The following is a 22,835-nucleotide window of genomic DNA, read 5'->3' as shown; positions in this document are numbered from 1 at the left end:
ATTAAAACACGGAGCATCCAAGCTGTGCATCACTCTGTGGTAACAAAGAACTGATTTATACAAAATCTGGACCAAATCTTTAAACCATATCTGTTTTTTAACAAGGATTGACAACAAAATGCTGGAGCAACTCAGGTGGTCAGGTAGCATCCAGAAAGAACATGGATACGCGCCTTTTCAGGCCTGAAGAAGAGTTCAGACCCGAACCATCGTCTATCTATGTTCTCCAGGGATTCTGTCTGACCCATTGGGAATTTACTCCAGTATTTTGTGTCTATCTCTGCCCATCACTCTTATCATTATATAAACGTATGCATATCACTTATGATCAGCCATGATCATATTGAATGACGGTGCAGGCTCGAAGGGCCGAATGGCCTACTCTTGCACCTATTTTCGATGTTTCTACTCTAATTGGAATTGTTGAGTTTTAATCATTTACTAAGTGATAAGTGGCAGACATCCGATATATGGGTGCGCAATGCTGATATTTTGGACGTTCTGTGTCAGATGATGTTGCACCTGCCACTTCCTACTTTGAAGAGGTTCTCCTCCTCTCTCTGACAATTCTGCAACATCCTCTCTCACTGCTCCCCCTCTGCGCCATATATCTGGACTCCTTCTACACTGATTCTCAGCCTGAAGAAGGGTCTCGAACCGAAACGTCACCCATGTCTTCTCTCCAGAGATGCTGCCTGTCCTGCTGAGTTACTCCAGCATTTTGTGTCTATTGTCAGTGTAAACCAGCTTCTGCAGCTCCTTCCTACACTGTTCTTCATTGCTGGGTGCAATGCGGGGGCCCAGCCTTGCAGGGAGATCCTGACGAATTGCTGGGGAATTACAGACTTGGTTGCTTGCCTTATGTTCCAGCAGCAGAAACTAATGTCTACATGGTATGCTGTTCTGCAAATGGTAAATGCTTAGCAACAGCAAATTGGGTTGTGTGAAAAGACTGACGGATTACAAATGAAAAACAATTATATTTTTGCACTCTGAAGCATTGAAGGCCAGCCTCGGCAGATTCACTGGATTATTTCATTGCTGGATATTATGTGGGGCCCAGCTCTGCTGGGATATCCCGGCAAAATGCTGCAAAAATGTTTCTCAGACCCTAATCCAGGTCAGTTGTTACACATGATCTGACACTCCCTATGTTTCTGTGGTATTCTAGGCTTGTTGATTCAGTGGCAAAGGATAAATACTAGTGGGAGAGTCCAGGACAGAAACCATCGCCTCACAATAAAAGGACCTACCTTTAGAAAGGAGATGAGGAGGAATTATTTTGCGAGATCTTGGTGAATCTGTGGAATTCAATGCCACAGAAGGCTGCAAAGGCCAAATCATTGGGTATTTTTAAGGTAGATTCTTAATTTGTAAGGGTATCGGGGGTTATAGGGAGAAGGCAGGAGAAAGGGGTTGAGAGGGAAAGTTAGATCAGCCATGATTGAATGGTGGAGTAGACTTGATGGGCCGAATGGCCTATTTCTACTCCTATAACATGAACTTTTGTAAGGTATCTTTTTTAAACATTTCCTTTTGTTTAATATTTGTAATAATTCCTATGTATCCATATGTGTTTTAATTATCTCTTTGTTAAATTATTTTTTAAATTGTTTATTAGGATTATAATATTTGCACAGCAGAGGCATTTAAACACAGTCAACATTTGCAATTGCTTTGATAGAAGGGAAGGTGCCTCTGTCATCAGTCATCGCTTGTCGGACACCTTCCCCAGGGCACGGCCTGTGGACTATGTTGCTCAAGGCCTGATCACCACTCAGACCACACTTGCCAACTCCATGGAGAGCCAATAGAATCAGTACCCCACACCTGGTCCTAGTGAGTTGTGAGCATAAGGGGGAAGATCAAGTCCAGCAAGATTTAATAATATCCTTCCAATGATTAAATAACCAGAACTATGTAAGATACCCCTGCTGAGTCTGGCCTTCAATACTTCAGTCCAAAATATTTTTTTTTTCCTGTTGCAATCCGCCAGTCTGTTTACACCACTCAATTTGCCTTTGCTCAGCATGTCCTACTTGCAAGACAGCGTACCATCTTCAGAACCAGATTCCCAGCCGCCAAAAATGCATTTATTTCTCTATAATACAATTAAAAAAAAGTTTAATCATTGTTTTTTGCTCTTGAGAAATCTCATAAAACAAGTAAAACTTGCCCCAGTCTGCAACAAAAACATTTTAAAGAAATGAGTCAATCATTGACTCGTATATTCAAACACTCCTATCTTCTAAGAATTTGGTTATTTACTTTTACTGCCAAGTATCAATTGTAAAATACGTGCATTTGATTTCAAGGTCTGATCAGCAACATTTTCCTGAAAGGATCATACAATTATTCTGTCATTCCTTTAAATCTGTGCACTGGAACCAAACTGTTTTCCAATTAAGAATAGGTGACGTTTCAGGTTGAGACCCTTCATCAGACTTCTTCTGTAGATGGGTCTCAAACCAAAACGTAGCCTTTTCCTTTTCTCCAGATATGTCACCCAACCCGCTGAGCCACTCCAGCTTTTTGAATCTATCATCGGTTTAAACTAGTTCCTTCCTACACTGTTTTCCAATTAGTTGGATCAATTGGACGATCTTCTAATCTAACAGCATAGACCAAAACTGAGCATAGTGGAACAGTGTGGAAACAAGTCCTTCAGCCCAACTAGCCCATATCAACCAACATGGCCCATCGACACTAATCCCACTTGCCTACGTTTGGCCCATATCACGTTTGGCCCTAAACCTGACCTATCCATGTACCTGTCTAAATGTTTCTAAAACATTGCAATTGTACCTGCCTCAACTACCTAAACTAATCAAAAAAGATGGCGGCGCTGCCTCAGCAGCTGCGGCTCGCCTGCGGTCTGTCTGTTTTTTTTCTTTTGTTGTGTTCTTTTGTCCTGTTTAGTTGATTTTTGGTTTATTATGTTGTGTATGTTGGGGGGGGGACACGTTTTTGGTCTCTTCCTTCGGGGGATGCGACTTATTTTGTCGAATCCCCCGTCTCCGCCTGCGCCGAGGCCTAATGGCGGAGCTGGCGGCCTCGGATCTGGAGCAGCGGCAGCGGCGGCGGCGACCTGGCCTCGGAGCTGGGACAGCGGCGACCAGAACTCGGAGCTGGGGCACGTTACGGCGGCAGCGCCCACTCGACCCGCGAGCCGCAGCGGCGGCTGGGACAGCGGCGGCTGGGACAGCGGCGCCTGGGACAGCGGCGGCTGGGACAGCGGCGGCTGGGACAGCGGCGCCTGGGACAGCGGCGGCTGGGACAGCGGCGGCTGGGATAGCGGCGGCGGCCTCGGCGCAGAGGGAGAATAAGAAGGGATGAGGCAAAGACTTAAGACTTTTGCCTTCCACCACAGTGAGGTGCCTGGTGAACTCACTGTGGTGGAGGTTAATTTGTGTTTATTGTGTGTTTTGTCATTTTTACTATATGTAGGACTGCAAGGCAACACAATTTCGTTCAGACCTTGCGGTCTGAATGACAATAAAGGCTACTTGTTACCTCCTCTGGCAGCTCATTCCATACACCCATCACCCTATGGTTTCCCTTCAGGATCCTATTCAATCTTTCCTCCCTCACCTTAAACCTATGTCTGGTTCTCGATCTAACCTTCCAGAGCACCCTACCATGCAGAACCTTGTCGAATGCCTTGCTGGAATCCTTATATACAATGGAGCCATATGTACAATACAAGCATCTCCCTCAGGATACTCTCTAGTAACATTCTGCCAACAGATGCTGTGCATAAACTGTTTATTGTCAACCTTTTTTTAAAGATCAACATCTTTCTTATAAAGCAATATAGAATTTAAAAGTAAACAATTATTAAACAGTATGCCGGTCTATTGAAATAGCAGATTACAGCACTGTGATGATTACGGTGGCATAGTGGCACACGGTGGATTATGGTGGCATAGAGTCGCTGCCTTATAGTGCCAAAGATCGATCACGACCATGGGTGCTCGTCCATACGGAATTTGTACGTTCTCCCCATCACCTGCGTGGGTTTTCTCTGAGATCTTTGGTTTCCTCCCACAATCCAAACACGTCCAGGTTTGTAGGCTAATTGGCTTGGCAAATGTAAAATTGTCCCTAGTGTGTGGACTGGAGAGTTAATGTGCGGGGATCGCTGGTCAGTGCAGACACGGTGGGCCGAAGGGCCTGTTTCCGCACTGTAGCTAAATAAATGTAACCCACAGAGCAGGAGTAACTATCCATGGGTAAGTAAGTTCAAATGTCACCACGGGAGTTGCAGAATTTAAATTCAATGGAAAAAATATATAATTTAAGGAAGAAGCATTAGGTTTTTATCGATGAGCACAAATTATTAGATTGTTGTGAAAACTCATCTAGTTCAATAATGTTCTTCAACAGAGTAATATTTGTCAAGTCATAGTCATGGAGAGACACCGTGTGGAATCAGGCCCTTAAGCCCAACTTGCCCACACCGGCCAAAATGTCCCAGCTACACTAGTCCCGCCTGCCCACGTTTGGTCCATATCCCTCCAAACCTGTCCTATCAATGTACCTGTCTAACTGTTTCTTAAATGTTGGGATAATCCCTGCCTCAACTACCTCTTCTGGCAGATTGTTCTTGCCAATGTGATAGACTTTTAACTGTCCTCTGACGTGGTCTGGCAAACTACTCACTTGTAACATAAGCACCACATTAATGGACCGTAGAGGTTGAAGAACATGCCTCACCAGCACCACCACATTCCCAAAGGCAATTAATGTTAAACAACAGGCTGTGAGATGTCAGCGGCCCTTGCATCCCACAAAATGAAGATATTGAAAAAAAAGCCCTTTATTTTCTCCACGGAATAAAGAAAGGTGGGAGTAGAATAGATAAAAAGAGAAAGAGGGCTTAAACTGAGGAGATTAAATATTTCTCAATTTACTTAGAAATATTGAGCATCTAATTGGTTAGTGTAGATGTGGAGCAAAAGCAATTAATAAAGTTAAAAGGGTATTCATGCTCATGACCCTGTGGTGATTCAAAATCTGCCAGCACCACTGAATTTACTTCTGACATGCTCAAAAAATTCCATCTGGGATTCACCTCATCAGTAATTTCTGAATTTAGCCCCTATTCAATTCCACTGCAAGTTTTATTCAAGAGGCCTCCACATGCAGAACCCTTCATTAGTAGTGTTACTGTTCTGAATATTAAAACAAACCTTCAATTCTCAACTCCCTTTCCTCTCGCACATTTTTCAAACAAATATCAATACTTCTGTTGTCCATCAATATTTCTGGAGTCGTCTTTACCAACTGTTTCAGGGATGTTTTCAGTCACTACTCACCTGTGCATGGGAGTTCCTTTTAAGCACGTTTTTAACCTTGAAACTGTTCTCCTTGCTTTCAAAGCCCACTAAAAATAGATTGAAATTCCTCAATGTCTCTTGTTCAGCTGCCCTAACTTTAGCAGAAACCCCCTCGTTCACACATAAATGATAAATGAGGCAGCATTTACCTTCAGTTGCATGCTGTGGTAGAGGAGAATTGACCCAAAAGACCCTACATTTTCTGGTACTGTGTTTGTCTGTGCCTGCACAGTCTAAATTCATACAGCAAGAAACAATGAGTTTATTGTCATATGATCATAAGGTCAAAAGGAATAGGAGTAGAATTAGGCCATTCGGCCCTTCAAGTCCACACCGCCATTCAATCATGGCTGATCTATCTCTCCCTCCTAACCCCGTTCTCTTGCCTTCTCCCCTTAACCTCTGACACCTGTACCTGTCAAGAATTTATCTATCTCTGCCTTAAAAATATCCACTGACGGCCTCCACAGCCTCCTGTGGCCAATAATTCCACAGATTCACCACCCTCTAACTAAATACATTTCTCCTCATCTCCTTCCTAAAACAACATCCTTTAATTCTGAGGCTAAGACATCTGGTCCTAGACTCTCCCACTAGTGGAAACATCATCTCCACATCCACTCTATCCAAGCCTTTCACTATTCATTATGTTTCAATTAGCCCCCCCCCCCCCATTCTAAACCCCAGCGAGTACAGGCCCAGTACTGACAAATGATCATCATAGGTTCAACAGAGTAATTACTCATTCCTAAGATAATTCTTATAAACCTCCCCTGGACCCTCTCCAGCCAGCACATCCTTCCTCAGATATTGTGCTCAAAATTGCTCACAATTTTATCTTTTTTATTGTTTTGTCAGGCTGCATTTGGAGTACTGTGAGCAAATTCGTCATATGCACAAATAAGGTGAGGTACAGGTAAAATGAAAATTATGCTTGTAGAACTATCACAGGCAGGTAGTCTCAGACAAGCACAGAAACATAAATATACATGTTCTGCATATGTAGAATGAGGGTCTGAAGAAGGGTCTCATCCCAAAGCATCACCTATTTCTTTTCACCAGAGATGTTGCCTGACCCTCTGAGTTACTCCAGCATTTTGTATCTAACTGCAATTCCTTCCTACACAATAAGTTATTCATTTATTATGTAGAAAATTCCTTGTATGTGAAAACTTTACCAACAAACCCATCAAACCACCGTAAATTGGAGGAACAACCGCTCATATTCCGCTTGGGCAGCCTGCACCCTAGTGGCATAAACATTGAATTCACTGGGCAGGGAATGTTCTGGAATGTGCGCGTGGGGGGTGGGGGGGGGTGTTGTGTGTTGACGTCACTGGGCCGGTAATGTTCTGGAATGTGCGCAGGGGGGGGGGGGGGGTTGTGTGTTGACGTCACTGGGCCGGAAATGTTCTGGAATGTGCGAGGGGGGGTAGGGGGGTTGAGTATAGGAGCAGGGAGGTTCTACTGCAGTTGTACAGGGTCTTGGTCAGACCACACCTGGAGTATTGCGTACAGTTTTGTTCCCCTAATCTGAGGAAGGTCATTCTTGCCAGAGAGGGAGTACAGAGAAGGTTCACCAGACTGATTCCTGGGATGGCAGGACTTTCATATGAAGAAAGACTGGATAGACTCGGCTTGTACTCGCTAGAATTTAGAAGATTGAGGGGGGGGGGGGGATCTTATAGAAACTTACAAAATTCTTAAGGGGTTGGACAGGCTAGATGCAGGAAGATTGTTCCCGATGTTGGTGTGAGATATATTGTATGTGCTCACAATCACTACTCAGAGACTAAATCGTGGAAACAAGAAATGCTTTATTTGCGAGTCTGCAGAATCGGGTGCCTCTCCAAGTTGAGACACAACGAGCAAAGGAAAAACGTCTTGTTTTATACAATTCAGTATACAGTCTTTATTGATCGGACGCCTCCCCCTCTGACCCCTTCCAATCAGGGTACCGAAGTTCACAATCTTCCAACCCTCCCCACCGTGCGTCATCAATCATTCCCTCTCCTCCCACATCATACATCGCGTGTACATTTAAATTAGGTTCTTTGTCATGAGGGGCGTAAAGTTAATATTCATTTAAATGATTAAGCATGCGCAGTATCTGTGCCCTAACCTACTTAATTGCCTTTGACCTAAAGAATAGCTTCTGTGTTGTCAGCTACATTCCTTACCTCATCTTGTTATTCTACAATGTTATCAACAGCTCTGAAGGTCTGACTGTTTGTTCGAATCACAAGGTTGGTGATTCCAACTTCTCGGCCCATCACTAGGTCGGTGACTACAACCATTCGGCCCCTCACAATGGTGGTGGTTTAATCATCTTATCCCTCACAATCCTCCCTTTTTCCTTTGCTACGCATCCTGTATTTAACCCCATTCCTAGACTTCCTGCTGTTCCAAAGCTAATAACATTCTTTTTATCTCTCTTTCCTCTGGGTCCTCTCTCGGCCTCATTATCATTATCTTCTGGACGCCCCCTTTCTCCCCCATGGGGACTACAACTGCCTGCATTTGGCTTATACTTCTAGTTATAAGAACCCTGAGACATGGTATACAACAGGGGACAATGATCAATGCAGCTAATGCCCATAACATCACCAGTCCCACCGCTTTCCACCAGGCTCCTCCTAAAATGTAATCCCACCATCCTGCTCCCATGATTGTGTTCCATCTCTGTACCGGGACATGTGCTATCTTTCTGATTCCTTCTGATATATCCATTACTGCTTGCCCGTTGTCATCTATGTTTAGGCAGCAATTAGAGAGGTTGAATTTTCCGCATACTCCCCCCTCTTCGGCTAGTAAGTAGTCTAAGGCCAAACGGTTTTGGTATATCGCTGTTCTCATCTGTGTCTGCTGCTTCGCCAACATCTCTAGTGCAGATGCAGTCTGGTTAGTAATTACTTCCAGCACTGCCTGTAGTCTTATGATCCGATTTAACATATACACTGGGGTCCGGTAGCCCAGTTGGGGGCTCGTCCGCGATCGCCACTCCGGCCGGTTCCCGTGTACTTCCTAGTCCGGTAGCCCCAGGATCCGTATATCCGTATCCGGAACATCCTCTAATACTTGTTCTAATATTTGCCCGAACAGGTTCGGGGATTCAGTAAATCCATGAGGTAGCACAGTCCATCGATACTGTTGCTTCCTCAGTGTGTCTGGGTTTTCCCACTCGAATGCAAAGAGGTCTCTACTTTCCTCAGCCAGTGGCCAACTCTAAAAGTCGTCTTTCAGATCTACCACACGGAACCACCTATGGTTAGGGGGTATACGTCCCATTATGTTATAAGGATTTGGGACTACCGGGTGTCAAGCCCTAACTACCCAATTCAATTATCTTAGGTCCAGGACCAGTCGGAACGTTCCGTCAGTCTTTCTTACAGGGAGTATTGGCGTGTTGTAGGGGGACATACAACTCTCCAATACTCCATCCTTCAATAAGTTTTCTATAATTGGCTGCAGCCCTTTCCTTCCTTCCATTGAAATCGGATACTGTCTTACTTGTACTACTTCACTTTCTTCTCGCAAGGCTATCATCAGAAGTGGTTAATCTTAGCCCTCCCCTATTTCCCTCTCTTGCCCACACATGTGAGACTATTCTTTCTTCATCTTCGGTCGTCAATTTATATAGGTGTACTATAATCTGTCCACCTACGGGAGCTGTGCCCATTCCTAATTGAACTTGTAAATCCCTTCCCATCAGATTTATTCCTGCCTGGGGCACCAGGATTAAGTCTTCCATGGCCTCTCGATTTTCATATCTTACCATTACTCCTTCTATCTCGGGAGCTGTCATTACCTTTCCCCCTACTCCAGAGATTTGGACTTGCTTTTCCCCTAATCCCATTCCCTCCGGTATCCTGGTTACACTTGATCTTTCCGCCCCTGAGTCCACCATAAATACCGTGTCTTCTCCTTGGGGACCTAATTTTAAGTTTACCAAGGGTTCCCGTGTACGTCCTACACACCCCAAGGAGGGGAACACCTGACTCCCCTATTCCTCCATCAGTGTGTACGATTGTACTTCATGCCTTATCTTTGGACATTCTCTTTTAAAGTGTCCTTCTTTGTGACAATGATAACACCGAGATGGCCCGGTGCGCCAACCCCTGATCCTTGTTCTTTATTTCCCGGGGAACCCCAACCTTCGTCCCTCCATTCACCCCTTCCTCTTCCTCGTCCTCTACCTCTACCTCGTTCTTGGTCACCATAAGTGCCCAGCCTTCTGTCACCTTTGTTGTTCTTTTCTACTACCTACTGCACTGCTTGTAACATCATTTTTGCTTTTCCTTTCTGTCGTTCCTCATCTCGTCGTACGTATACCTTCTGAACCTCTGTTAACAATTCGTTCAATGGCTTTTCATTCCAGTCGTCCAATTTCTCCAATTTATTTCTAATATCTGGCCATGACTTGGTTACAAAATTAGCCCTTAACAACTGCTGCCCTGCTCATGAATCAGGTTCTATCCCAGAATACTGCTGCATATTTTTCCTCAATCTCTGTAAGAACGCTGTCGGGGCCTCATCTTTCTGTTGGCTGCTCTCAAAGGCTCGTTCGAAGTTCTGTCCCTTCGGAACAGCCTCTCTAATGCCTTTAATTATGATTTCTCTAAGATCGCTCATACTTTTCCTCCCTTCCTCTGTTAGGTTGTTCCAAGTGGGTGTTGTGATAGGATTTTTCGCCTCCCCTCCAACCGCATCTGCATTACCCCCGCCCACCAGATTCCTTTCCCATATTTTCATCCCCGCCTGTCTTATCATCTGCTTTTCTTCTGATGTAAATAAATTTCCCATGATCGACATTATTTCTTCTTAGGTGTATATATTTGGTCCTAAAAACAAATCCAACTGTTCGGCCAATCCCAAGGGATCCTCCAATAGACTTTTCATTTCTTTTTTAAAGCTCCGCACCTCCGAACTTGTGAGGGGCACATTCACATATCCCAGTCCGCCCACATCCCTCCTAAAGGAACTTCTCTAAGGGGTTTCATCTGGTATGTACTCCTTGATACTTGTTTTGGCACCAAGGTTTTTGATCTGGTCACTCGATAATTGTCAGAAAGAGGAGCGTCCTCACTCGGGCCCTGGTAGGATGCAGGGTTCGATTCCCCCTCCCCAGCCTTCTCCTCAATGTCCCCGTCCCCCTCCTCTTCTTTGAAAGTTTGGGGTCCCTGGTTCTCGCCCCCCCCCCCCCCCCCCACGGGAGGAGCACATGCCCCGACCACGGGGGTTCCTTGGGTTGGTACGGAGGACGGGATGATTTGCACAGGCAGCCCCTGCGCCAATGGTGGTTGCTGCTGTGGGTCCATATATGGGGGGGGGGGGGGGGGGGTAGGCGCCATAGGTGATCGTCATCAGGTTGACCATGGTGAGGTTCATCCTTCTTTTCTTCTGTTTTAGTGGGTACATCCCATTGTAGGGTATCCAACACTGGGCGTAATCTATTTCTATCTGATTTATCGGTTCTTTCTCATTTACGAATATTTTCAAGGCCTGTTTTACCCAATCCTCATTGGATCCCAACCTTGGCCACCACACTGAACTCCCTTTTATGGGTTCCATTGGCCATTCAAAGTAACAATACTTTATCATGACTTTCTTACTTTTACCCTGAGTCCCCCCCTCACCCCATCCGTGCAACATCCGCCCCAATGGACTATTAGGCGGAATGTGCGGCTCTTCACCAGTTTGAGCCTTTTCCCCGGGCCCTTACTTTGCCCGTTCCGGTTACCCATCCCTGTCAGACCTTTTCCCGTCCAACAGAACCAAATCGCCCGAGTAATACTTAATAGTCAATATTCGTACCCGAGTCCTGTGCACAGAAATTGCTCGACTGATTGATCCCTTTCACCGCATTCCCTCTTGTTTCCAGAGTCTCTTGTCCGCATATCACTCGCTCAAACCGCTGACGGCAAGCAAGGAGATCAGAGACTGCTGAAATCAGCAGGGTGCACATTCCCTTCCTTTCGTGCCTCCGTCAAGCGGCCGGAGTGGCCATCCCGGACGAGCCCCCAACTTGTGAGATATATTGTGCTCACAATCACTACTCAGAGACTAAATCGTGGAAACAAGAAATGCTTTATTTGCGAGTCTGCAGAATCGGGTGCCTCTCCAAGTTGAGACACACCGAGCAAAGGAAAAACGTCTTGTTTTATACAATTCAGTATACAGTCTTTATTGATAGGACGCCTCCCCTTCTGACCCCTTCCAATCGGGGTACCGAGGTTCACAAACTTCCAACCCTCCCCTCCGTGCGTCATCAATCATTCCCTCTCCTCCCACATCATACATCGCATGTACATTTAAATTAGGTTCTTTGTCATGATGGGCGTAAAGTTAATATTCATTTAACTGATTAAGCATGCGCAGTATCTGTGCCCTAACCTACTTAATTGCCTTTGACCTAAAGAATAGCTTCTGTGTTGTCAGCTACATTCCTTACCTCATCTTGTTATTCTACAATGTTATCAACAGCTCTGAAGGTCTGATTGTTTGTTCGAATCACAAGGTTGGTGATTCCAACTGCTCGGCCGATCACAAGGTCGGTGACTTCAATCACTCGGCCCCTCACAATGGTGGTGGTTTAATCATCTTATCCCTCACATTGGGGAAGTCCAGGATAAGGGGGGCACAGTTTAAGGATAAGGGGGAAATATTTTAGGACCGAGATGAGAAAAACATTTGTTTTCCACACAGAGAGTGGTGAATCTGTGGAATTCTCTCCCACAGAAGGTAGTTGAGGCCACCCAGTTCATTGGCTATATTTAAGAGGGAGTTAGATGTGGCCCTTGTGGCTAAAGGGATCAGGGGGTATGGAGAGAAGGCAGGTACAGGATACTGAGTTGGATTATCAGCCATGATCATATTGAATGGCGAATGGTGCAGGCTCGAAGGGCCGAATGGCCTCTACTCCTGCACCCTATTGTCTATGTGTCTATGTGTCTATGTTGCTGTGTTATCTGTCCTCACCGTTACCACCTCCATCTCTCTCTATTTCTCTATATTTCTGTCATCAGGGTCCGGGTTCCATCTTGTTCCAGCCCAAAGCTCCAACCGTCAACCGGCAACGCGCGCCGACCTCACCTGCCCTCACCAAGATGGCCGCCGAAATCACCTGCCCTCACCAAGATGGCCGCCCTTCCGCCCGCCCCATCGACCGCATCAAAATGGCGGCGGATAAGAAGCGGCGGTTGCCAAAGATTATGGACGAAAAAGCTGATGGGTAATATGTTCCGCGCCATTTTGGGAATCATGGATGTGAGGGTTTCTGTAATGGCGCCGGCGGCATCATCCTGCTGGCGGGCTCGTGACGGCGCTGCGGTAAATAATGTTGTAAATGTGTGTGTGTGGTCAATATATATAAATATATAGTGTAGTGTAGTGTAGTTATATATAGTGTAGTGTAGTGTACTGTAGTGTAGTGTAGTACAGTACAGTGTAGTGTAGTGTAGTGTAGTACAGTGTCGTACAGTGTAGTGTAGTGTAGTGTAGTGTAGTGTAGTCCAGTGTAGTACAGTGTAGTGTAGTACAGTGTAGTGTAGTACAGTGTAGTGTAGTACAGTGTAGTGTAGTACATTGTAGTGTAGTGTAGTACAGTGTAGTGTAGTGTAGTGTAGTGTAGTCCAGTGTAGTGTAGTGTAGTGTAGTCCAGTGTTGTGTAGTGTAGTACAGTGTAGTACAGTGTAGTGTAGTGTAGTATAGTGTAGTGTAGTACAGTGTAGTGTAGTGTAGTACAGTAGTGTAGTGTAGTGTAGTGTAGTACAGTGTAGTGTAGTATAGTGTAGTGTAGTGTAGTACAGTGTAGTGTAGTACAGTGTAGTGTAGTACAGTGTAGTGTAGTGTAGTACAGTGTAGTGTAGTGTAGTACAGTGTAGTGTAGTGTAGTACAGTGTAGTGCAGTGTAGTGTAGTACATTGTAATACAGTGTAGTGTAGTGTAGTGTAGTACAGTGTAGTGTAGTGCAGTGTAGTGTAGTGTAGTACAGTGTAGTGTAGTACATTGTAATACAGTGTAGTGTAGTGTAGTATAGTGTAGTGTAGTACAGTGTAGTGTAGTGTAGTGTAGCGTAGTACAGTGTAGTGTAGTACAGTGTTGTGTAGTACAGTGTAGAGTAGTACAGTGTAGTGTAGTGTAGTACAGTGTAGTGCAGTGTAGTGTAGTACATTGTAATACAGTGTAGTGTAGTGTAGTACAGTGTAGTGTAGTGCAGTGTAGTATAGTGTAGTACAGTGTAGTGTAGTACAGTGTAGTGTAGTAAATTGTAATACAGTGTAGTGTAGTGTAGTACAGTGTAGTGTAGTGTAATACAGTGTAGTGAAGTACAGTGTAGTGTAGTGTAATGTAGTACAGTGTAGTGTAGTGTAGTACAGTGTAGTACAGTGTAGTGTAGTACAGTGTAGTGTAGTACAGTGTAGTGTAGTGTAGTGTAGTACAGTGTAGTGCAGTTATAGTGTAGTGTAGTATAGTGTAGTACAGTGTAGTGTAGTAGGTGTAGTGTAGTGTAGTGTAGTACAGTGTAGTGTAGTGTAGTTATAGTGTAGTGTAGTGTAGTGTAGTACAGTGTAGTGTAGTGTAGTGTAGTTATAGTGTAGTGTAGTACAGTGTAGTGTAGTGTAGTGTAGTTATAGTGTAGTGTAGTTATAGTGTAGTGTAGTGTAGTACAGTGTAGTACAGTGTAGTGTAGTGTAGTGTAGTTATAGTGTAGTGTAGTGATAGTGTAGTGTAGTGTAGTGTAGTTATAGTGTAGTGCAGTGTAGTGTAGTACAGTGTAGTGTAGTGTAGTGTCGTGTAGTGTAGTACAGTGTAGTACAGTGTAGTGTAGTTATAGTGTAGTGTAGTGTAGTGTAGTGTAGTTATAGTGTAGTGTAGTGTAATGTAGTGGCGTGTAGTGTAGTGTAGTTATAGTGTAGTGTAGTGTAGTGTAGTGCAGAAGCGGTCATTATAGCGCAGTGTAGTTACAGTACAGTACACTGTGTGTGGAACTGGTCAATATAGTGTAGTGTAGTTCTGTAACTACACTGTACTGTAACTAGACAGACGGAGCTGAGGTACATAATGTTGTAAATGTGTGTGTGGTCAATATATATAAATATATAGTACAGTATAAATATAGTACAGTGTAGTGCAGGGTAGTGTAGTGCAGTGTAGTGTAGTGCAGTGTAGTGTAGTGTAGACCACACACACAGTGTTCTGTAACTACACGTGTACTACACTGTACTGTAACTAGACGGACAGAGCTGAGGTAAATAATGTTGTAAATGTCTGTTAATATCACCATATAAATACAGTTATAGTGTGGTACAGTGTAGTGTGGTCTAGTATAAATACAGTTATAGTGTAGTACAGTGTAGTGTGGTCTAGTATAAATACCGTTATAGTGTAGTACAGTGTAGTGTGGTCTAGTATAAATACAGTTATAGTGTAGTACAGTGTAGTGTGGTCTAGTATAAATACAGTTATAGTGTAGTACAGTGTAGTGTGGTCTAGTATAAATACAGTTATAGTGTAGTACAGTGTAGTGTGGTCTAGTATAAATATAGTTATAGTGTAGTACAGTGTAGTGTGGTCTAGTATAAATACAGTTATAGTGTTGTACAGTGTAGTGTGGTCTAGTATAAATATAGTTATAGTGTAGTACAGTGTAGTGTGGTCTAGTAAAAATATAGTTATAGTGTAGTACAGTGTAGTGTGGTCTAGTATAAATACAGTTATAGTGTAGTACAGTGTAGTGTGGTCTAGTATAATAACAATAATAATATATCTTTTATTGTCATTGCACGTCAGTGCAACGAGATTTAGTGTGCAGCTCCACTGATGTACAAGAAAGGTAAATACATACAATACATAAATAAGCACGCTGAATTGATTGACGTGACCATCTGAGGGAGACTGTCCAAAGGGAGTGGGTGGGGGGGGGGGGCACTCATTAGGGCCGGTTCAGAGCCGCTATAGCTCTTGGGATAAAACTGTTCCTGAGTCTGGAGGTTCGGTCGTAGAAGGCCTTGTAACGTCTGCCGGAGGGAAGTAGTTGAAACAGACCGTGGCAGGGGAGTGATGAGTCCTTATGGATGCTGAGGGCCTTCCTGAGGCACCGCGTGTGGTAGATGCCCTCCAAGGCTGGTAGCTCTGTCCCGATGATCCGCTGCGCTCTGTTGACGACGCGCTGAAGAGCTGTCCTCTCCGCCTCCGTGCAGCTGATATACCACACAGAGATGCCATACGTTAGTATGCTCTCTGTGGTGCAGCGGTAGAACGCTGTCAGCAGCTGTTGGGGCAGACCGGTCTTTTTTAATGGCCTCAGGAAGAACAGTCGTTGCTGTGCCTTCTTGGCCAGCGCAGCGGTGTTTGTGGACCATGTGAGGTCTTCTGAAATGTGAGTGCCCAGAAACTTAAAGCTGGACACTCTCTCCACACTTTCCCCGTAAATGGAGATTGGGGCGTATTCTCCAGAATGGGACCTCCTGAAGTCAATAATCAGCTCCTTGGTCTTGGAGGTGTTCAGTGCCAAGTTGTTATTGGCGCACCATTCCGCCAGGTTCCGCACCTCCGCTCTGTAGTTTGTTTCATCACCGTTGGTGATCAGCCCAATCACTGTTGTGTCGTCTGCAAACTTCACGATGGTGTTGGTGTCGAATGCAGGGACACAGTTGTGAGTGAAGAGGGAGTAGAGCATGGGGCTTAGTACACAACCCTGTGGCGTGCCGGTGCTCAGGGTGATGGTGGAGGACAGGTGCGGGCATAGTCTGCGGTCGCTCCGTGAGAAAGTTCATGATCCAAGCGCATATCGGTGAGCTGAGGCCTAGCTGATGGAGTTTGGTGGTGAGCTTGGTGGGGATGACCGTATTGAATGCAGAGCTATAGTCAATGAAGAGCATCCTCACGTACGTGCCCTGTCTGTCCAGGTGAGTCAGGACAGTGTGAAGGGCCAGAGAGATGGCATCCTCTGTCGATCTATTTGCCCTGTATGCAAATTGATGGGAGTCCAGTGAGGCAGGGATGCTGGATTTAATATGGGAGAGGCCCAGCCTTTCGAAGCACTTCATAGGGATTGGAGTCAGGGCAACCGGCCGGTAGTCGTTGAGGTTGGTGATATTGGACTTTTTCCGCACCGGCACTATGGTGGCTGTTTTCAGGCACTTAGGGACCTTTGCCAGAGATAGAGATAGATTGAAGATTCTCGTGAATACCTCCGCCAGCTGTCCAGCACAGTCCTTTAATACTCTTCCCTGTACTCCATCCGGGCCTGCAGCCGTGCGTGGATTGATCCTACGCAAAGCGCACTGTACCTCCTGAGTGCTCAGTGTTAAGGGCTGTCCCTCCGCTATTGCCGGGGTTATTCCACACCTGGTGGTGTTTCCAGTATCCAACCGGGCAAAGAAGGTGTTTAGTTCGTTGGCCAGTGTGATATCACCGTGGGGGCAGGCGGGGCTGCTCTTGTAGTCAGTGATGTCCCTGACACCCTGCCACATGCTTCAGGTGTCCGCGGTTTTGAAGTGGCCGCGGTAAATACAGTTATAGTGTAGTACAGTGTAGTGTGGTCTAGTATAAATATAGTTATAGTGTAGTACAGTGTAGTGTGGTCTAGTATAATACAGTTATAGTGTAGTACAGTGTAGTGTGGTCTAGTATAAATATAGTTATAGTGTAGTACAGTGTAGTGTGGTCTAGTATAAATACAGTTATAGTGTAGTACAGTGTAGTGTCGTCTAGTATAAATACAGTTATAGTGTAGTACAGTGTAGTGTGGTCTAGTATAAATACAGTTATAGTGTAATACAGTGTAGTGTGGTCTAGTATAAATATAGTTATAGTGTAGTACAGTGTAGTGTGGTCTAGTATAAATACAGTTATAGTGTAGTACAGTGTAGTGTGGTCTAGTATAAATACAGTTATAGTGTAGTACAGTGTAGTGTGGTCTAGTATAAATATAGTTATAGTGTAGTACAGTGTAGTGTGGTCTAGTATAAATACAGTTATAGTGTAGTACAGTGTAGGGTAGTCTAGTATAAATACAGTTATAGTGTAGTACAGTGTAGTGTGGTCTAGTATAAATATAGTTATAGTGTAGTACAGTGTAGTGTGGTCTAGTATAAATATAGTTATAGTGTAGTGTAGTGTAGTGTGGTCTAGTATAAATACAGTTATAGTGTAGTACAGTGTAGTGTGGTCTAGTATAAATACAGTTATAGTGTAGTACAGTGTAGTGTGGTCTAGTATAAATACAGTTATAGTGTAGTACAGTGTAGTGTGGTCTAGTATAAATACACTTTCGTGTAGTACAGTGTAGTGTGGTCTAGTATAAATACAGTTATAGTGTAGTACAGTGTAGTGTGGTCTAGTATAAATACAGTTATAGTGTAGTACAGTGTAGTGTGGTCTAGTATAAATATAGTTATAGTGTAGTACAGTGTAGTGTGGTCTAGTATAAATATAGTTATAGTGTAGTACAGTGTAGTGTGGTCTAGTATAAATATAGTTATAGTGTAGTACAGTGTAGTGTGGTCTAGTATAATACAGTTATAGTGTAGTACAGTGTAGTGTGGTCTAGTATAAATATAGTTATAGTGTAGTACAGTGTAGTGTGGTCTAGTATAAATACAGTTATAGTGTAGTACAGTGTAGTGTGGTCTAGTATAAATACAGTTATAGTGTAGTACAGTGTAGTGTGGTCTAGTATAAATACAGTTATAGTGTAGTACAGTGTAGTGTGGTCTAGTATATATACAGTTATAGTGTAGTACAGTGTAGTGTGGTCTAGTATAAATACAGTTATAGTGTAGTACAGTGTAGTGTGGTCTAGTATAAATACAGTTATAGTGTAGTACAGTGTAGTGTGGTCTAGTATAAATATAGTTATAGTGTAGTACAGTGTAGTGTGGTCTAGTATAAATACAGTTATAGTGTAGTACAGTGTAGTGTGGTCTAGTATAAATACAGTTATAGTGTAGTACAGTGTAGTGTGGTCTAGTATAAATACAGTTATAGTGTAGTACAGTGTAGTGTGGTCTAGTATAAATACAGTTATAGTGTAGTACAGTGTAGTGTGGTCTAGTATAAATACAGTTATAGTGTAGTACAGTGTAGTGTGGTCTAGTATAAATACAGTTATAGTGTAGTACAGTGTAGTGTGGTCTAGTATAAATACTAGTTATAGTGTAGTACAGTGTAGTGTGGTCTAGTATAAATACAGTTATAGTGTAGTACAGTGTAGTGTGGTCTAGTATAAATACAGTTATAGTGTAGTACAGTGTAGTGTGGTCTAGTATAAATACAGTTATAGTGTAGTACAGTGTAGTGTGGTCTAGTATAAATACAGTTATAGTGTAGTACAGTGTAGTGTGGTCTAGTATAAATACAGTTATAGTGTAGTACAGTGTAGTGTGGTCTAGTATAAATACAGTTATAGTGTAGTACAGTGTAGTGTGGTCTAGTATAAATACAGTTATAGTGTAGTACAGTGTAGTGTGGTCTAGTATAAATACAGTTATAGTGTAGTACAGTGTAGTGTGGTCTAGTATAAATACAGTTATAGTGTAGTACAGTGTAGTGTGGTCTAGTATAAATACAGTTATAGTGTAGTACAGTGTAGTGTGGTCTAGTATAAATATAGTTATAGTGTAGTACAGTGTAGTGTGGTCTAGTATAAATACAGTTATAGTGTAGTACAGTGTAGTGTGGTCTAGTATAAATACAGTTATAGTGTAGTACAGTGTAGTGTGGTCTAGTATAAATACAGTTATAGTGTAGTACAGTGTAGTGTGGTCTAGTATAAATACAGTTATAGTGTAGTACAGTGTAGTGTGGTCTAGTATAAATACAGTTATAGTGTAGTACAGTGTAGTGTGGTCTAGTATAAATACAGTTATAGTGTAGTACAGTGTAGTGTGGTCTAGTATAAATACAGTTATAGTGTAGTACAGTGTAGTGTGGTCTAGTATAAATACAGTTATAGTGTAGTACAGTGTAGTGTGGTCTAGTATAAATACAGTTATAGTGTAGTACAGTGTAGTGTGGTCTAGTATAAATACAGTTATAGTGTAGTACAGTGTAGTGTGGTCTAGTATAAATACAGTTATAGTGTAGTACAGTGTAGTGTGGTCTAGTATAAATACAGTTATAGTGTAGTACAGTGTAGTGTGGTCTAGTATAAATACAGTTATAGTGTAGTACAGTGTAGTGTGGTCTAGTATAAATACAGTTATAGTGTAGTACAGTGTAGTGTGGTCTAGTATAAATACAGTTATAGTGTAGTACAGTGTAGTGTGGTCTAGTATAAATACAGTTATAGTGTAGTACAGTGTAGTGTGGTCTAGTATAAATACAGTTATAGTGTAGTACAGTGTAGTGTGGTCTAGTATAAATACAGTTATAGTGTAGTACAGTGTAGTGTGGTCTAGTATAAATACAGTTATAGTGTAGTACAGTGTAGTGTGGTCTAGTATAAATACAGTTATAGTGTAGTACAGTGTAGTGTGGTCTAGTATAAATACAGTTATAGTGTAGTACAGTGTAGTGTGGTCTAGTATAAATACAGTTATAGTGTAGTACAGTGTAGTGTGGTCTAGTATAAATACAGTTATAGTGTAGTACAGTGTAGTGTGGTCTAGTATAAATACAGTTATAGTGTAGTACAGTGTAGTGTGGTCTAGTATAAATACAGTTATAGTGTAGTACAGTGTAGTGTGGTCTAGTATAAATACAGTTATAGTGTAGTACAGTGTAGTGTGGTCTAGTATAAATACAGTTATAGTGTAGTACAGTGTAGTGTGGTCTAGTATAAATACAGTTATAGTGTAGTACAGTGTAGTGTGGTCTAGTATAAATATAGTTATAGTGTAGTACAGTGTAGTGTGGTCTAGTATAAATACAGTTATAGTGTAGTACAGTGTAGTGTGGTCTAGTATAAATACAGTTATAGTGTAGTACAGTGTAGTGTGGTCTAGTATAAATACAGTTATAGTGTAGTACAGTGTAGTGTGGTCTAGTATAAATACAGTTATAGTGTAGTACAGTGTAGTGTGGTCTAGTATAAATACAGTTATAGTGTAGTACAGTGTAGTGTGGTCTAGTATAAATACAGTTATAGTGTAGTACAGTGTAGTGTGGTCTAGTATAAATACAGTTATAGTGTAGTACAGTGTAGTGTGGTCTAGTATAAATACAGTTATAGTTTAGTACAGTGTAGTGTGGTCTAGTATAAATACAGTTATAGTGTAGTACAGTGTAGTGTGGTCTAGTATAAATACAGTTATAGTGTAGTACAGTGTAGTGTGGTCTAGTATAAATATAGTTATAGTGTAGTACAGTGTAGTGTGGTCTAGTATAAATACAGTTATAGTGTAGTACAGTGTAGTGTGGTCTAGTATAAATATAGTTATAGTGTAGTACAGTGTAGTGTGGTCTAGTATAAATACAGTTATAGTGTAGTACAGTGTAGTGTGGTCTAGTATAAATACAGTTATAGTGTAGTACAGTGTAGTGTGGTCTAGTATAAATACAGTTATAGTGTAGTACAGTGTAGTGTGGTCTAGTATAAATACAGTTATAGTGTAGTACAGTGTAGTGTGGTCTAGTATAAATACAGTTATAGTGTAGTACAGTGTAGTGTGGTCTAGTATAAATTTTTGTTATAGTGTAGTACAGTGTAGTGTGGTCTAGTATAAATATAGTTATAGTGTAGTACAGTGTAGTGTGGTCTAGTATAAATACAGTTATAGTGTAGTACAGTGTAGTGTGGACTAGTATAAATACAGTTATAGTGTAGTACAGTGTAGTGTGGTCTAGTATAAATACAGTTATAGTGTAGTACAGTGTAGTGTGGTCTAGTATAAATACAGTTATAGTGTAGTACAGTGTAGTGTGGTCTAGTATAAATACAGTTATAGTGTAGTACAGTGTAGTGTGGTCTAGTATAAATATAGTTATAGTGTAGTACAGTGTAGTGTGGTCTAGTATAAATACAGTTATAGTGTAGTACAGTGTAGTGTGGTCTAGTATAAATACAGTTATAGTGTAGTACAGTGTAGTGTGGTCTAGTATAAATACAGTTATAGTGTAGTACAGTGTAGTGTGGTCTAGTATAAATACAGTTATAGTGTAGTACAGTGTAGTGTGGTCTAGTATAAATACAGTTATAGTGTAGTACAGTGTAGTGTGGTCTAGTATAAATACAGTTATAGTGTAGTACAGTGTAGTGTGGTCTAGTATAAATACAGTTATAGTGTAGTACAGTGTAGTGTGGTCTAGTATAAATACAGTTATAGTGTAGTACAGTGTAGTGTGGTCTAGTATAAATACAGTTATAGTGTAGTACAGTGTAGTGTGGTCTAGTATAAATACAGTTATAGTGTAGTACAGTGTAGTGTGGTCTAGTATAAATACAGTTATAGTGTAGTACAGTGTAGTGTGGTCTAGTATAAATACAGTTATAGTGTAGTACAGTGTAGTGTGGTCTAGTATAAATACAGTTATAGTGTAGTACAGTGTAGTGTGGTCTAGTATAAATACAGTTATAGTGTAGTACAGTGTAGTGTGGTCTAGTATAAATACAGTTATAGTGTAGTACAGTGTAGTGTGGTCTAGTATAAATACAGTTATAGTGTAGTACAGTGTAGTGTGGTCTAGTATAAATACAGTTATAGTGTAGTACAGTGTAGTGTGGTCTAGTATAAATACAGTTATAGTGTAGTACAGTGTAGTGTGGTCTAGTATAAATACAGTTATAGTGTAGTACAGTGTAGTGTGGTCTAGTATAAATACAGTTATAGTGTAGTACAGTGTAGTGTGGTCTAGTATAAATACAGTTATAGTGTAGTACAGTGTAGTGTGGTCTAGTATAAATACAGTTATAGTGTAGTACAGTGTAGTGTGGTCTAGTATAAATACAGTTATAGTGTAGTACAGTGTAGTGTGGTCTAGTATAAATACAGTTATAGTGTAGTACAGTGTAGTGTGGTCTAGTATAAATACAGTTATAGTGTAGTACAGTGTAGTGTGGTCTAGTATAAATACAGTTATAGTGTAGTACAGTGTAGTGTGGTCTAGTATAAATACAGTTATAGTGTAGTACAGTGTAGTGTGGTCTAGTATAAATACAGTTATAGTGTAGTACAGTGTAGTGTGGTCTAGTATAAATACAGTTATAGTGTAGTACAGTGTAGTGTGGTCTAGTATAAATACAGTTATAGTGTAGTACAGTGTAGTGTGGTCTAGTATAAATACAGTTATAGTGTAGTACAGTGTAGTGTGGTCTAGTATAAATACAGTTATAGTGTAGTACAGTGTAGTGTGGTCTAGTATAAATACAGTTATAGTGTAGTACAGTGTAGTGTGGTCTAGTATAAATATAGTTATAGTGTAGTACAGTGTAGTGTGGTCTAGTATAAATACAGTTATAGTGTAGTACAGTGTAGTGTGGTCTAGTATAAATACAGTTATAGTGTAGTACAGTGTAGTGTGGTCTAGTATAAATACTAGTTATAGTGTAGT

The sequence above is a fragment of the Amblyraja radiata genome, unplaced genomic scaffold, assembly GCF_010909765.2.
Source record: "Amblyraja radiata isolate CabotCenter1 unplaced genomic scaffold, sAmbRad1.1.pri S47, whole genome shotgun sequence".
NCBI lineage: Eukaryota > Metazoa > Chordata > Chondrichthyes > Rajiformes > Rajidae > Amblyraja > Amblyraja radiata.
Note: the sequence above shows the minus strand (reverse complement) of the source record.